Source organism: Lemur catta, chromosome 4, assembly GCF_020740605.2.
Source record: "Lemur catta isolate mLemCat1 chromosome 4, mLemCat1.pri, whole genome shotgun sequence".
Taxonomy (NCBI): domain Eukaryota; kingdom Metazoa; phylum Chordata; class Mammalia; order Primates; family Lemuridae; genus Lemur; species Lemur catta.
In genome coordinates, this window is record NC_059131.1 from 2,029,344 (window position 1) to 2,047,422 (window position 18,079).

An 18,079-nucleotide genomic window follows, 5' to 3' on the forward strand; every position below is an offset into this window, starting at 1 on the left:
TATCCTTACGATTTTTTCTCTTTATTGTCTTGACACCGCTCTGTCCCCTGGGTAAGTATGTCTCTGCCTCCCGAAGAGACGGGGTCGATGCTGAGCGACACTGAGCCTCAAAAGCTCCGTGTGAGGCTGTCAGTAACAATAAGTGGCGTGGTGGCGAATTAAACATTCAGCAATGAAACTTTTAGGAAATTATGTGCTTCTAGAAATAGAAAGCTTGGATTCCTCTGTACATAGGAGAGTCGTAGGGATTCAGGTAAAAGGAGAAAGATTTTCCCTTAAAGGCGGAAGATGCTTCATGTCCAGCACAGCTGCGGCCGTCCCTGGGCAAGGCTCTTGGTTAGTGAAACACGAGGTGTGCATTGATGTTTCGTAGGAGAGCAGGCATGGATGAACTGATCAATCTCTTTGCGTAAGGTGCTCCACAGAAACGGTTTTGCCGCATTCTCGGCAGTTTTAGAAGCCGTGGTTAGGGCCGGGGAGATGAACGGCTGCAGTCTGGCCTGGAGAGCTGCCATCCACAGTGTTCTCCCCCTGCCCTTCCGTCTCGCAAGTGCCGTACTTTGCTCCCGGGTTCCAGGCCGAGGACTCACATCTTCATCCTCCTTCCGGTTCCCCAGCGGCCCTGGATTCCCTTCCGAGCACCCGCAGGGCCTGAGGGTCTTCACAGGGCCCCGGCCTGAGCGTGTCCATTCCACGGCCCGGCCGTGCTCCTCCTCCTTCCCTTCCAGCAGGACGTCTTCCTGCCTGGAGCGGGGAGTCACCGGTGCTGCCACCAGGCTGGGCTCGCTCTGTCTCTCCGATACATTCTGGCTTATTCGCTGACCTTGACAGTGAGTGGGAAAGGAGGTAGGATAAGCCAGAGGCTCAGGTAGGCGCCCTGCTCCTCTATAGCCGTTAGTTGGCCATTCATTCATTAGTTCATTTCTGCTTTCACCAGTCGTCCACAATATTACCTGTTACAGAAAATTGATTATACGCAGATGAACCAAATTCTTCCTTCAGGCCATCTGCTAGGACGTAGACGAAGAACAACTCTGGGATTCGCTGTGAGCAAACTCTTAATTAAAAGTGTCAGCACAGGAACCTCCCATGGGGTGAGAGTAGAGTATTTTACTGAACTTGATGCTCAACTTGTGACACCTAAGCTGCAGGAATAGTCCCAGAGAAAAAGGAAATGATCCTTAGTTCAGCGTGACGGTCGTCCCCGAGCTGGGAGTCTGGCCCTTGGCATATGGGGTTTCATGATCCACTTCTGTTCTCGACGAGTGGTCATCTGATCACGCCTCTGTTGGCCTCGGGTTGACAGGCTTTTGTTAAAATAGGAACACATAAGTGTAGTCACAAAAGGAAAGCATTTTATTTGTATTTACTTGTTTTTCCACATGAGTTATAGAGATGTTTTCTGTAACTTTTGAAACATATGAGTTATTTTTAATAACAAGAATGTATGTGGTCAGTTTAGTGTTTTTGCCAGGCACCAGACAACCTGGAGCTTAGGTTTGTGTTCCACTGACGTGGCCATAAATACAGTTTTTGGACACTAAAAGTAACATTTCAAATTTTCATTTCTGGGAAGGCTTAATGAGAAACCTTTATTGGCTGCCTGCATTGCACTCGGGGAAGAGACTTTAAGGTGAATTTATTACTTAGTTACTCTAAATTGACAGCCATATTTTGGAGAAAAAAATATCTCCTCCTGTGAGTAGTTTAGAGGAAAGAAAATCAGAAACAGGATGAGAAGAGGGGCCTGAAAGTCCACAGGCACGTTGAATCGACGAATGAGACTGTTCAGGGCCTTTTCCCCTTCATTCCACGCATCTTCTGTGAACTTGGCTGCTTCTCTGCCAGGGAAGGCCAAGGTGGGAATCGTGGGGAGCTGCCGTGTGCAGTGCATGGAGCCCTCCCGAGGCCGCTGCATCCCGTCCAAGGCGGGCCTTCATCTCCTGTTTGTTCATCTTCGGGTTTGTCTGTGTTGATATTCAAAGGAGAGGGATCCATGGCAGTGCAGAAAAAAGTGCTCTAAGTAAAACTGACATTTTCTGCTTGTAAATAGAACAAGTAGAAAAAGATGGGCTTTTAAACAGTTGTAATATATAAAACAGCAAATTTGCACCTTGATTTCCTCTCAAGAATACATTTCGCAAATCAGTAAATACCACAGGCGGAGAACGCGTGTGCCCTTAACAAGCCTCGTGGAAACTCAGGGCTGGGGAGCGTACTTCTAAACGTCCCTGGGTTCCGTCTGTGCATCTGCAGCTCTGCAGCTTTCTTTGGACATGACTTTGTCACTGATGTCCAAACCTGTGTCACATACTCTGTGCCCCTGCGGCTGACAAATGGGCCTGTGCCTTGGGCCACCAGCAGGTACACTGGGCCTGGGGTCTGACACTGAGCCAGAAGCACCATTGGAGGATATTCTGCTCCAGCCCTTCCATGTGACTGGGAGGAAATGGGACATCTTGCTAACGTGTGCATGTGGGGAGGGGAGGCCAGGTCACAGCGAAAGGCATTTAGAGCATATTTTTAATGCAGTGCTTCTATGTCTGCCTTATGATGTATTAAAATATGCAATTAAATCTAATCAAATATTAGACTTAAAAAAATGAAAACAATAAAAAAGCTACCTACATAGGTAAAGACAGTTATTTCTTTTTTCTGATGAAGAGAATAAGGTCTAATTTCAGAAATTCTCCCTGCAAATGGTGAACTTGGAAGTTGTGGCTACATTTATTTTAGGCCGTGGAGGTTTGACATATAAATAGAAATGGTAACAGGCTCGTGATATAGTCATTAAAACCAATGCACAAGCATCATCTATCTTTTTGGAATGTACTAGATGAATTCAATGGTACACTATTAATTTTGATAAATTAAATGATTAGAGCTGTTGTTCTCAGACATTATTCTCAGGACCCTTTAAACTTTGCATATTATTGGGGACCCCAAAGAGCTTTTGTTTATGTGGGTTATATCCATTAATAATTCCTACATTAGGAATTAAAACCAAGAAATTTAAAAACACTTATTGATTCATTTAAAATTAGCTATAATAAATCAATTATGTGTTACTATAAATAGCATTATTTTTATGAAAATAATTGTTTCCCACAATAAAAAAAATTAATAAGTAGAGAAGCATTGTTTTACATTTTGGCAAATCTCTTTGTTGGCTTCATAGCAGACAGCTGGATTCTCATGTCTGCTTGACGTCAGTGTGTTGCTCTGTGCTAGCTTGGTTGAAGTAGGTGAAGAAAATCCAGCTTCGCATGGATATGAATTTGAAAGAGAGAAGAATGTTTTGGTAGCCTTTTCTGGTAATTTTGGATACTCTTTGGTACTACACCAACACTTGACAAAGGAGTTTCTTGAATATTAGTTGCAACGTGGAGTCAGAAACTGTATCAGGGAAATTCTTATTCTCTGTTACGTTAAAATTCATTGTTATATTTTGGACTTTGAATGCATTTTTTGCCCATGTATGATTTTGCAACACGTGCACTAGTCATTTGGAAAATATTGGTTCAATGAGTTACGCAAACACTGATGCATTCAGTTATACAATATTTGAAAAGACCACATGCATTGTTATTTCCATCACTATCTTAAGAAAAGACTTCTACTGGGAAGCTGTTAAACGCATGTGCATGTTTTGCAAATTCTATTTTTTTTGAATATTCAAATTTTATTATTGTACCGAAACAGTCTGTTGTTTTCATTGACGTTATAGCTTCATTTTGTTCAAGAAAATATCTGCCAGCTCCCTGGTAATGCACGACCACAGTGTGTCTGCTGGACAAGCAGCGGGTGCAGTTGCAGCTTGTGGCACCACACGAGTGCATTTCCTCGGACCGTCGCGCCCTTCCGTGTGCAGCAGAGGGGACCTCCCATTTCCGTGCACAGGCTCTTCAAAGGATGTGCCCTCAGGCCAATATTTAATGACAGTAATTTTCATTCCTTCATCAAGGACATTTTAAATGACGCCGACATCTCTTTAAAGCTCGCGTGTGCCTGGTAGTGAGGAAGCCAGTGGTGACCAGCGCGGGTTGCAGCCTCGGCTTTGTTTTGTCCTCGGGCAGCAGCGGCTTTACCTGCCAGTGCTTTTTGCACCATCAGTGCAGACACCACGCAGGGGGAGAGGCAAGCGAGTCTTGGTGCCAGTCTGAGCGTAGCTTTGACCCCACTGACCCCCTGCAAGGTTCTGTGGACGCCCAGAGACCCGCAGAGCACCTACCATGGTGGTGGCCAGTGGTGGCGATGTGAGTTGTGCATTTTCAGCGAGAGTCCCGTATGGTACCAGCGCTCATTTAAGTGGGAGTTCCTCGCGCTCCCGGTGACCTGCTGGAGCACCGGCTTGTGGATGCAGGTCTTGGGGGGCAGGGGGAGAGCAGGTCTGCGCTGCTCCCTGGCTGTGTGACCCGGCTGAGCGCATAGCCTGTCCTGGCATTGGCGTCCTCATTTCCACCGCAGACGACAGCAGCCTGCAGGGGCGGGTAAGACAAGTCACGAAGAGTGCTGGACAGGTGGGGCTTTGCACACGCTGACGTTTTTTGTTTAACAATATAAACGTTACCAAAAACATTTTGTAGTTCATGTGCCCTTTGGGATAGAAAAATATCAGTTTGGACAATGACGGCTTCTATTCTGGGTGTTAGAAAAGTACATGCACATCACAAGCAATTCCAAGTATGTTTCTGTTCCATAAGTCTCTTAATTTGGAAGGAATGTTATTAAACCACAACACAACGCTTCACTGAAATAGGATCCTACAAAAACATACAGTTTTGTCTTAATGTCTAACTTCACTGAATTACAGTGGCATTCACAGTACCGTCGGGTGCATTCACCTTCAACAGAACCAAATCCCAAACCGTTCGTTTTGTTCCATGAATTGGATGGAGAATCGAGCTGCTAGGATTGGACTGATGTTCTGTCTCAGGTATTTGATGAGGCCGGTATAAAACTGGCACAGCTGGACTCTTCCCAGTGTTCCCCCGGAGCCTGTCACCGCAGCTGCTGCGTCACAGTTGGAACTTGCACAAGACAGCTCAGAGTGAGCAAGATTAACCCAGAGAAGTCATCATCGGATCTAGACTCAAAGGGAGAAGAGGTGATAACTGGGCCAGTTTCCATGTGGTATGGGGCGTCCCTGCGGGTCCTGCCTTCCCTCCAGGCCACCACATGGCCCATGGGCAGCCCGTGCGTGTCACTGTCTCTCGGCCAGGCTGCAGCGGGCTGGGTCCCCAGGGGACGGGGGGAGGGGTTCTAAGCACCACGTCCTGCTGTAGCTGCCACCTGGGCACACTGGGCTTGGCCTCGGGACGGGGTGGGGCGGTCCGGGGAGAAGGACGCCCTGTGTGTTTCTCCATCCTCCCACTTTGGCAGGAACATGAACTACACCTGTAACCGGCTCCATGAACAAGATCCCTTTCGGCGGTTCTCTTATGTTTCGAGTTCCCAGGCCGGTAAGATTTGCTGAACAGCGCTTCATAATTTTCTGTTTTCACTGATCCCCTCCCTTTTTGAGCTGTTTTCCAGAAACAGTGGATCCTTCTTGCAATAATGAGATAATCAGAAGGCCTTGCACTACCTGACTGTCCAGAGAAGTCAAGCGGTAGCCGTCACAGGTCTCGCCCAGGGACCCGCTGAGTGACCTCCCACCACAGCTGCACGTGCACAAGGCAGAAAGATGACCAGTTGCCCCAGCTCAGCACACGATTGCACTCTCTGTCCTGGGAGGGCTTACTCGCCATTTCTTGATGACACGCTGTGGGTGCTGCTGATTTCTCACTGCGCTTGCACCCTGCTCTCCACCCCACACACGTAACGAGTGGTGCTCACTGGCGCCATGCATCGTTCATTCCACCTCTAGAGAACCCCTGACCCCATGAGCTGGGGAGGCAGATTTGAGGCTGTCCTTCCACCTTCTGGTCGACGTCCTCTGCGATAAATTTCCTTTCTTCCTTGACAGTCCTCGTCGTCTCAGTAATGGACTTTCTGTGTGGTGAGCGACAGAGGAGAACCCCCCTTTGCAGTTTTGCTGACGTCCCCAGCCCTGTTTGGGCTTTGGGAGCCCGCCCTCCTGTTTCTCATGTTGGTCCTGTCCCTGGGTGTGACGTCCCCTCCGGGCTGTGCAGATCAGCTCCTCCCCAGACGGCTGTGTGGACGTCGGCGCGGTCTGGGCAGGTCCCCCGTCCCTGCCAATCTGCCCTGAGTCTCTGCTGCCCCACCTCCCTGAACCTGGGAATTCTGCTTCCTCATCAAGATGTCCCGGGGGTGTCTGGGTGTCCCCTCCCTGCCCTGGAGCCTGGAACCTCCTCCAGGCTGGCCCTTGTCTGTCTCCCTTCACTGAGGAAGTGTGGTCCAGTGATGCCGACTGTCCGGTTTACTGGTTATTTGAGCAAAGAGAGTAAATCCAGTCTCTGTGACTCCATCTTGGCCTGAGGCAGACGTCGTGGGTTTTGCCTTTTGTAGGCGGTTTGAAAGGGCTTGGTTTCTTGGCAGAATTTCTCTGTACCAACGATAGAGCATTCTCTTGCCTTTTTTGCCCTTTTGGTAAGATAAGAGGTAAGTTGGGTAAGGAATACTCGAGAGGTAGGTGGAGAGATTTTGCTCAGCAAAGATAAACAATTATAGATTATGTGATTATTTTTCTTCCTGGGGAAATTTGAGTCAGTTTTTTTGTTCCTGAAAAATCGAGGTTAAGGAGTCCGAGGGGAGGAATTGGAATAGTCTGTGTATCTCCCTACTTCCCACTCTCGCTGGAACCGGTTCAGCCTCCTTTCAGGGGCACCGTGTGAGTGGGCAGACGCCCAGTCTAACCCGGGACAGGGTTTGCTTTCAGTCACTCAGCAGCAGATGCCTTACAGGGACCTGGGTAGAGATTTATCTATTCACCGAACTCTGGCCACACCAGAGCACACACACCTGCACACACACCTGTGTGAACACCTGCACACAGTGTAAACCTCTGGACTGTAAATCTTTATAAAAAGGCATCATGCATACTCACTGCACGTAATTGCCTTGACTCAGGATGAACATTAAAAAGACAAATTATTGCTTTATGGTGTGTGGAGTGAAAGATCCATTTTAGGTCTGTGGGCTGCTATTTTTCAACACACTGTCTGTTTCTGGCTCTGCCTGTGAGCCAGCTCTTCTCGCTGGCCACACCGTGCTTGTCCACACAGTTCCTCTTCCTGGCTGTAATTTGCCACTTTCAATTCAGTATGGAATAGAAACGAGATAACAAAACTCGTTATACGGACATGCAAATTAAAAGGGCTGGAGGAGGCCGAGGCGGGAGGATTGCTTGAGTTCAGGAGTTCTAGACCAGCCTAAGCAAGAGCAAGACTCCATCTCTACTAAAAATAGGAGAAATTAGCCGGGCGTGGCTTCGTGGGTCTGCAGTCCCAGCTACTGGGAGGCTGAGGCAGGAGGATCGCTCGAGCCAGGAGTTGGAGGCTGCTGTGAGCTAGGCTGACGCCACGGCACCGTAGCCGGGGTGACAGAGTGGAAGGGAGGCTCTCTTTGTGCAAACGCACAGGTGTGAAACGCAGACTTGTGCTGCCTGCTGGGTAGGCTTGGACGCGCCCAGGGGGAGCAGGGAAGTGCGTGTCCTCTTTGAGCTCTGGGGTGGGCAGCTCCCTTCGTCTAGTTTCTGATCATTTCCCGCAGCCCTTCTGGGGGTGCCGCAGGTGCCCCTTGTCTTCTCAGGAACCATCAGGAACATCTGAATGGACTGAGAAACAGGTGGGCACAAGTTGTATCTGGACACGGCAAATTGGCTGTGAGAGGGACATTTGTCACTAAGATCATGGTTGCTTTTAAGTTATGGTGCTTATTATTCAAACGGTACTAATATATCTAGAATAATTCACTGCTGGTGACTCAGCGAAACAATTGATGAGAAAGTTCCGGGAAAGCCCAGCTTTACGTGTGTATCATGTTCGCCCCCTAACGGGTGTTTCCCACTTTAAATGCTTGAATGAAACACGAATATGAGACTGGAGTATGAACTTAGAGGTTTAGAATGGTTTGCCCAGAGAATCTTAGAAATGACTTTGGCATTGTTTACCAGTAAGACCAACACATATTAACATAAATAAAGTTTTCATCTTGTGTTTTTTTGGTGAGAAAACAAGTTTACATGTCAGTTAAGCTGACTCCTATTTAAACGGTACAGACAGGATATTCAAAATTAAAAAAAAAATGGAGAATTGGGGAGTGTTAATTTTTTTCTAATTTATTCCTTATGGTGACATGTTATGACCTATTTCTGACGTTCTGCGTAGGTTGCTGTAGGAGAAGGGCTCGGATCTGTGGGAGAGCCCGGGCAAGGACCAGCTCCTAGATGTCATGACTTTTTCTTCTTTTTCTTTCTTTCTTTTTTTTTTTTTCTTTAAATCAGACCGATGAAAACATAGAATTTTTCATGAAATGCTCATTTTTGGGATGTTTTCAAATTTTTTAAACCTCAAAAAATAAGTTGTATTTTTTAATGCTAATACTAACATTTCAGTGCAGAGGCTGGTAGAAGACATGAGTAAAGGAAAGTCTGGAAAACTAACTTTGTATGTATCGTATCAAAAATCACTACCCCTACTCATTAGCCCTTTCCAAACTTCCCCATGAGAATTCCTTTTATTGTTTTTTATGAGTTCCAAAATTATTTTTAAAATAGTTACATTATTTCTTCTCTCCTTCTTATATACCCACCAAGAATATTTTGGCAAAAAAAAAAAAAAAAAAAAGGGAATGTTTAACAGCTGGCTTTCAGGGGTGGGGTGGGAAGCCCTAGTGTGAGCTGTGCCAACTTGCATGTTTCCAGCCACCAGTGTGATGTCACCGGCCACAGCGCTGGGAAGAGCAGCGCGCGGTCGGCCGTGACCCCGGCCCACAGGCTCCAGCCCCCACTGCAGAGACGAAGGCGATTCACGGAAGGCACAGCTTCCTGTATTAATGTCCCCAGAGGTCCATCTAGGAAATGTTTTCTTAAAACCTTGAATGTGGAGCAAACTAAACGTTTTGGATTAAAGTCTAGTTATCTGGAAACAGTTTATCTCGAGCTATCTTTTTACTGTAAGAATGTAGTTCTCATGTTTCTTTGGTCAGGACGGATCTCACACAGAATAATGAAGAGCATAAAGATTGTGCACAGTCAGGACTGCTGAGTTCTTGTCCCTGTTTTACCCCAATTAGCTAAGTAGTCAGTGACAAATAGCAATCAGATACCTAGATAGTTTTTTTTTTTTTTTTGGCATCTTGTCTATTTGTATTGAAATTAAAAGAACACCATAACCCCAATATATCATAGTTAATGTTTTAGTATCCTTTCTAGGATTCTCATGAGTTTATAGGAGAGGTGGCAATTTAATTTTGGGGGAAATAATTTTCTAAGACTTACTATATTTTGGATGTGGAAAAATAAGTATTTTATATGATTCCATATATCAGTGGGTAAGACTATCTAGGGTTTATTTTTATAAATGCTATAGTTTTTACATGATTTCCTAGAAGCTTAGCTATGATTTTTTCCTTTCTCAAAGGAAAACATTCCTACAGCAATGATGCCGCATTTTTATTGAGGGGCTGCTTTGCTCTGGGTCAGAGGAGGGGCTCTGTAGGGCACGTTGGTTTGTATAAGATGTAAACTTGACCAGTAGGAATTCAGGGAGTGTGAGAGAGTGGAAAGAATTTTGGTTCTTGTGGTGAGTATCAGTTGTTGTATTGGTCAGGGTTCGCCAGACAAACAGAACCAACAGGTTCTGTCGTGTGTGTGTGTGTGTGTGTGTATGTGTGTGTGTGTGTGTGTGTGTATGTGTGTGTGTGTATGTGTGTGTGTGTGTGTGTATGTGTGTGTGTCTGTGTGTGTGTGTGTGTCTGTGTGTGTGTGTATGTGTATGTGTGTGTATGTGTGTGTGTATGTGTGTGTGTGTGTGTGTATGTGTGTGTGTATGTGTGTGTGTGTGTGTGTCTCTGTGTATGTGTGTATGTGTGTGTATGTGTGTGTGTGTATGTGTGTGTGTGTGTCTGTGTGTGTGTGAGTGTGTGTGTGTGTGTCTGTGTGTGTGTGTCTGTGTGTGTGTCTGTGTGTGTGTATGTGTATGTGTGTGTATGTGTGTGTGTGTATGTGTGTATGTGTGTGTATGTGTGTGTGTGTGTGTCTCTGTGTGTGTGTGTGTGTGTGTGTATGTGTGTGTGTGTCTCTGTGTGTGTGTGTATGTGTGTGTATGTGTGTGTGTGTGTATGTGTGTGTGTGTGTATGTGTGTGTGTGTATGTGTGTGTGTGTGTGTGTGTGTGTGTGTGAATACGAGCGAGGATTATTATGGGAACCGGCTCCCTTGGTTATGGAAGCTGAGAAGTCCCAGGATAGGCCGCCTGCAAGCTGGAGGCCCCGGAAAGCTCCGTCCAAGGCTGAAGGCCTGAGAACCCACAGGGCCACTGGGGTGAGTCCCCGAGTCCTGTGGCTGAGAAATCTGGGGTTCTGATGTCCAAGGCAGGAGCAGAAGGTGTCTCAGCTGCAGAAGAGAGAGGAAGAGGCAGACTCTCTTTCCTCTGCCTTTTTGTTCTATCTGGGGCTCAGCTGGTTGGACCTTCCACATTAGGTCCACTGATTCAGACGCCACGGACACACCCAGAAATCATGCTTTACCAGCTACCTGGGGACCCCTTAAACCAGTCAAGTGGCACCTAAAATCACCCACCACAGTTGTCAGTTCGGTGCAGTTAATTCTAGTTTTATAATAACTATAAAGTACTTGGCATGTAATAGTGCCTCAAAAAATGTCAGGTCTTACTAAGACTATACTCTGGTTTGGGGAGTAAGACATTATTCTTTGGTAACTAACTACAGAGCCACCTGCTCCTGGGGGTGCAGAGGACACGTGCCGTAGAATGGGGAGAACACTCCGCACGTGTGGGCAGCCCTGGGAGGCTTCCCCAAGGTGTCAGCCTCGCGCTGAGAGTTGGAACCGGTGCAGTGGCTGGAATTCCCATTCCAGATGGCTCAGCTGTGCCACGCCTGGGCAGGAGGCCCGGCAAGGTCAGGCCACCAGAGTGGAAATCAGGGTGGAGAGTGCCGGAAGGTAAGGAAGGGAAGGTATGTTCTGGAGAAACTGTGAGTGTCATAGCACGTCAGCCTGAGGAATTGGACTGGAGACAGTGGAGATGTGTAGAAACCTTCTGAGTTTGGGATTTCCGTGATCAAAAACAGTCTTTAAGGAAGAACCACCTGATGAGAGAGGACAGAGTCCCTGTGTTCATCCAGAAAACAGCCTCTCCACGATGTCATACGGGGTTGCCGCCTGTTGGAGAGGCAGCGCTTGACAGAGGAGCGGCCGGAATGTTCCTGCGGCTCAGTGCCTGGCTTTGCAGCAGCATCCATCTCTGACATCAGCAGGTGCGTGGTGCACACCCCGTGCCGCTCAGGTGTGCCCCCTTTGTTTGGAGGACGCAGGGCAGAGATGTGAGCCAGCCGCGCTTCCCTGCGCCCAAGGAGGAGGGCGGCTGCATGCTGTGCTGAGCTGCAGAATGAGACCTGTGCCTTGGACACGTTTATTGTCGGGTGTTTGTTCTCTGCAGGGGCCCTTCCCCCACCCCCTTGCAAGAATGTGAGTTAATTCTTATTTCAAATGTCTTCTTCCCCCTCCACCTGGCTTAGCACCACAGATTGCTAATTCTGATTTTTCAAATTTCAAAATATTACGGGGTACGGATGTTTTTGGTTACCTGTATGGATTTAGTTCTGCTTGAGTCAGGGTTGTGAATGTGCCCATTGCCCAGGCAGTGTTCACTGTACCCGTCGGGTAGGTTTTCACCCATTCCCTCCTCCCCCCTCCGCTAATGCTGATTTGTAATCTGCCACTGGACTGCCCGAGGCACGGATTGTCAGTACAAGCAGTAAATCAGAGTGGGGAGGAGGAGCTGGCCTCTGGTCGGCCTGTGACATCTCTTGAGAAATTTCTCAGAAACTGCTTGCCGTATAGGTCTTCAGCAAGACTGAATAACGGGAGATAGCAAATCCCTCTGTTCCGGTTTAGCCTCGTCCATCCTCAAGCAGTGATTGCAGACAGCTCTGGAGAGACAGGGCAAGAATGTTCAGTTTCTAGAGGAAATGACAGAACAGCTCCCCGTGATTTCCTAAGTGGAGTTTGGAATTATGACTCTCCCGGCTTATTATTGATGGCTCTGATATCGAGTTGCTGTAGCAAGCAATATTTCCACGAGTGCCACAGTACACTGCAGCAAGCAAAAAGCCGGCAAGATTTCCTCTGCCACGTAAGCCAGGCTTCTGTCGTCATGGCTTATATTCTAGAGCATCAGTCAACACAACCACAAAAGAAAAACAGTCAATCACGCTAGATGTTTAGAAGCGTCAGACCAGGAGAGAGATGGAGTCCAAGTGTAAACATGAAAGCTGCTCCGCACACGTGGACAGTGTGTGCACGGAAAAGAGTTCGGAACAGTCCCCATTGCCACCAACGCCCGCCGTGGTGCCGTGGGTGACGTGTCTGCTGGCCTTTCTCTCCCCTGTCCTTTTTCTCATGGTTATTTCCTGTGTTTCTAACATTCGGGGAGCTACATGGAGCCGCTCACGGCTTACGAAACGAACCGAGCGTTTATGCTGACAGAGGTTACGTTAGCTGGGCTAGAGACAAAACCTGGTGTGCAGAGACCTTGCTTGTGTTTAGGATTTACACGAGGCCAGAGGGCCCTGGGCAGAGCCCGCGTTCCCCTCTGTCTACCACGTGCTCCAAGAGTAGCAGTTTTACCTGCAGGCATCCATCTGCCCTGACGCGGGTGGGGGACAGAGTGTTTTGGTCTTTCTGGGGTGCTTGGGTATCTGCTCACCGCTGCTCCTGCAGGGAGACCAGCCGGGGATGCAGTGAGGGGAGAGCTGGGGACACCCCCCCAGGACGTAAGTGAGCACCGGCTTTACTCCTTCCCGTAACTGTAAGCTGGGCCGTCAGGGCTGCATGTCCATCCCAAGTTGTTGGGGTCGTGGCCTGGGCGTGCGTGTGGCCCCAGTAAAATCTCAGCCTTGAGTCCTGGCTTCACTCCTGCCTTGAGGCCTGAGCCTTTCCCGGCGCTGGCCGAGCCTCTGCACGTCTGTGTCGGTTCGTCGGGGCTCTGACCTCACGTTTGCTTCAACTCTTCGAGCGGGTGCCCTGGCAGTTGGAGCCCCCTGGCTGATCCCATCTCTGTAGAGTGAAGTGCAGTCTGCAGACCGTTTCTTACAACCTTTCTCCTCCTTGCAGTTCACCTATCGCAAAGGGGACTCATGGTGAGAAGGAGGGAGCAGGTGACGATGACGGCTTTGCAAATGGGAAGACAGACCAGGAGCATTCGTGTCACTCCCCAAAGTCATGCATTTAGGAGTTGGTGGAGTCAGTTGTCCTCACTGCAAAACAGGTCCTCACCGACGCCACCTGCTCTCTTGCCACCTGAGAAATGAGCAGTAGGACCAGCTGACCTCTAACCGCCCTTCCAGTGCTGGCACAGCACCATGTTCCGCGTTTGCTCCATCGTTGGCCCAAACGGGGCACATGCAAACGTGCTGCTTGGCGGTTGGTCTTCCACACTCGCAACAGCTGTGCGTCTGGGCTCTGTGTTTCCACAGCTTCAGTGTTGGCTGCAGGAATGATTAATGATAAAAGCAGGAAACAAACGGTCTGAAATCCAGATACCTCAGCCAAGTCTCACATGGCTAAGTCCCAGTAGTTATAAATAATAAAATAATGACATCACTCTCCCCTGTGATCCAATATGGTGTGAGAGGAAAATAAATTGCTTATCTTTTGCGGGTTCTAGCTATATTTTACATTGTTTTACTTCTTTCCAACGTGTTTTTCTCAGTTGCTTCAACACGATGCGCTGTATCCGTGTCAGCTTTATCTCAGCATTCAGCATGGAACACATTCAACTCACTCACAGATACGTTTAATTTGCTTTTCCAATTGCTGCAAAAGCTCAGAATACAGTTGGAGCTTAATTGCCCTGATTCCAAAATTCTGGTGACAGAAGAGTGTGGGTGCTTTTGCAGACTCAGGTGCTGTGCCCCGAGCCCTAGAATGGAAATCTTTGGACAGCAAATGTGGGAATGACACTGCTTAGGTTGGGGGGTGCATCCGGATGAACTGTTTCACCATTTAGTCTGGTTTAAATCATTCATCAGACATATCTGTTGTTTATTTTAAAAAGGCACTAATTTCCCATCGAGTACCAAGGGCAACAGCCATTTGCTTACTCATTCACTCATTGATAACAGCCCTGTTTATTACAAGCTGCCTGGCACTGCGTTCTGGGGACTCAGACCTGGGTCGGACAGAGTCCTTGTCTTCAAAGAGTGCTTGTTCTCGCGGCTGCGGTCCTCGCAAACAAACGCCTAAGAGTAAAAATAACAAGCAACGGAGCAGAAGAGTAGAGCGGAGGTGAAGCCTGCACGGCTGCGGACCCTTGAAACACTGTGTTCTTGGACCCCTTGGGAGGCGTGGCGGCCCCACTTTCCGGAGGAGGGAAACCTGGCTGGAAGCCGCAGGGACGCTCTGTTGGCTGGAACTCAAGTCACTGTGAATGCTGTCACCTCCCCCGGGTTCCCTCACACCCTTTCACTGACTGTTCCAGACTCGCTTCGTGAATGCCGGGCTCGCTCTGCAGTTCTTGCCTGAACACCCCCAGAGTGATCAGCATCCACACCCCCTCCCCTGCTTTCATCTAGTTCCAGAAGACGAGAGATGACAGAGAAACTAAATATTTAATTATATTTCATTTTAACTAATTTATTTTTCTGTATTTTTTTTTTTTTAAATTTCAAAATATTATGGGGTACAAACATTTTGTTCGTCCTGTTGAGTAGCACTTTAATGCTTTGTTCTTCTACCTCTTGTGCCATTGTGGTGTCTGGGCGCTGACCTTTAGCCTTTGGGTGGTTTTGCACTGGTGGGTGTCTGGTGTACTGACTGTGCATAGCAGGGTGGGCCGCCTTGCCCGGCGTCAACCACTCGTTAATGGCATTATTCAGTTTGATAAGAAATGCAGAAAATCAGTGAAGAAAAAATTTTTGGTTTGTTTTGTGGAGAGAGGTAAAGAATAGTCATTCTTTAGCTGATGAATGATTTTGAGATGAAAACTCTGAGCAGTGTTTATAACGCTCACTCTTACTTTCCCTCCTAGCTGGGTAACGAATTTTATCGGATGTCTCCAGGGTTGGGGATTTTAATGCAAGCGTGTTTGTGTTTAGGACTTGCCTGCAGGATTTTAGATCTTCTCCCAAAGCAAAAACCTGTTGCTTTTCTTGCCCCTCCCCCTTCTCAGTACACTTACTGATAAACCAAAGGTGTGTCTTAGTAGGATTCATTTTTCTGTGTTTTCTAAGCTGCTCTTGGCACTTTTTTCAATTCTTTTGTTTTTAAAGGACTTTTATACAAACATACAATGAGATATCCATAAAGAGTGTGGAAATTATTGATGTATATTGTTTAAAACCTTCAGAGATAAGCCCTTTCTGCAGCTTCACACATGTGCTGATATTAAACTGTGTAGTGATTTTCAGAAGGAGGCCTGGTTGCAAATAACTTGCACCTTGTCTCCTTTGGGGACAATATGTATTTAGGCCCCTTCGGAACAATGTGTGTTTAGGTAATTTGGGTGACTATGAGAACTCTCTTCATCCGCTGGACTCCTGTGTATTGGACAATCAAGTGCCTTGTATCTGGGTCTTTAACTCACAAATGCTTGTAAAGTACATGTTTCAACTTGACTTTTCTTACTGAATTTTTCTTATAAAATTTATCAAAGGTGAACCTTTGGCTAAACTGGATCACAGCAATTGTACTTACTAAAGAATCATTTCGGTTTTCCTGAATCCAAACCCTAGACTACAGCCGTCATTTCTTTTATTATTTTTAGAGCCATCAAGTTGAGTAGATGGTGACTGTAAATTAATTTAGGGATTGAGAGCTACTGCGGGCTAATGATGTTGAAAGTGATCATTAAACTAGAGGAGAAAAGTATGGCGATATTGGACTAATGACCGCACTAGCCAGAGTGAGAAATTTCCTTCCTAACCATGCAAGCTCTGTCATTGTCACCTAATGAGCTGAGAATGAGGAAGCTTGACACTGAGCTTCTTAGAATTCATGGGATCAAGATGGGAGCAACACAGGTCTCATCCGGTATGAGAATACGTCATGTGACCCCTTTCTCCCGGATTTGGGTCAGCAGAGGACTCTCGCTGTTCCCTGAATGTGCTGTGCATTTTCATATCTCTCTACCTTTGCTCAAGCTGCTCTCTGTTAGGCAGCTCCTTTCCCCACTTTCGACTGATCTAAACCTAATTACTCACCCTCTAAGGCTGAGTCAGACCCCATCCCACCGGGCCCGGTCTGTTTCCGGAGAATGCCGTTTATCTCAGGCAGGGTTTTTCCAGAGCCTGTCTCATTAGGAGTGTGTCTGTCTCCTGCTCCCAAACTCTGTATGTGTTATTTTTTACTTTTACCCTGCCTTGTTACAGATGGGGTCCTAGCTACAGCATGGCCATGGGCCCTGTGCAGCGGGGACTTCTTCCCCCTGTGTGACCCGATACACTGCCTGGCACACGGGAAGTGCTGGCTACAGGTCCTGATGCTCACGTGCGTCATCCCTGTCAAGATTCCCATTTTCTGGCAAAATTGTTAAGGCCGAAGGGGTCGACCCTCCATTTAAATCCCTACAAATGGACAACTGGTAGCTGATTCTGTCTGCAGGAGCCCTGCAGATGTCTTGTGTTTCTGGACCAAACAAAGAATGATTATGGATCACGTAAAGGAAGGGCAAGAAATCGAGGGAAATGGCCTTTTTACAGTCAAGACAACTGATAGAGTCTTAGATTAATTGTTGCCTTTGGTATAACGTAAACTCCACAATAATTTGCAAGCCCACTTGGGGTAAAATTTTCTGGGCTACATTTAATGCTTAGAGATGGACATGCCACTCCTGTTTGTTTTAGCAAAGGTTATGATCATATATCTCACGGCAGGACTCTGCCCAGGGGATCTTATTATTTTTGAAGCATGTTTAGTGTTAATTTTTTTTCTCAGTTACAGATAATATCCTGGAAGGAGAGAGTATTTCCTCATTAAATGGCCCTGAGTAAAAATTACATGGAAGGACAGCTATTACCTAAAAGCAATTCTAAGGTTATTTTGGGAAAAGTACAAAAAGTAAAGATATGGAAACATTCGAGGTATAATAACAAGATAATACTAATAAAAAATGAACACACTGGATTTTACCCTATTCTGAAGCCTCACAAACTGTCTCCCCAGTACATAGAGCATGCGACAGTGAATAAAAAATATCTCAAGAAGATTTCTAAGTTACAAAAATATATCATATTTGGAAAAGTGAAGAGACAGAGGCATTAGTCTGTGGTTTCCTAGGCTTTTCCATGAACTTGTGAAATGGAAATCACATATGCGTGAGAGACTCGTGCCAAGTATTTCTCTCTTTCCTGTTTGAACTGCTGTGAGGGAGCTAAGTGGGTTTGAACCTGTTTCCAAGCCCAGGAACAACTGAGCGTTCTCTACAGATGGGAAGTTGAGAAATCCTGGTGTCTCATCGAAAGCAGGCCATTATGTAAATTCACACGGAAGTTGATGGGAATTGAGGATGCAATCAGAGAGGAACTGGTAACGTTTTGTATAAAGTAGCACATTTCTGTTACTAGGTGGACCATTTAGAGGACTGGACGACATCAGAAACAGGGAGGAGGAAACAGGCTTTCAGAAGACAGTCTGGGGGTGCAGAGACACTGAGGTCACCAAACGGACGTCTACAGGCGTGTGCAGGGCAGATGTCTCGGTGATGTCACTCCCGAAACTGCACCAGCCAGAGGGGAGTCACTGCTGCTTCATCCTGTGGCCCCAGGAGACTCCTCGAAAGGTCAGCACCATCCACGGATTCCACACGGCCCTGGGACAGGCACTTTTAGGGAAGCATTTTGTGCATCTCCGTGTGCCACACGTCCAGCGTCTGGTGGGGGGCACGCTCCGGAGGGGCTCATCACAGATGCTGTGCGCCGCACCTCGGCCTGGGGCTCCT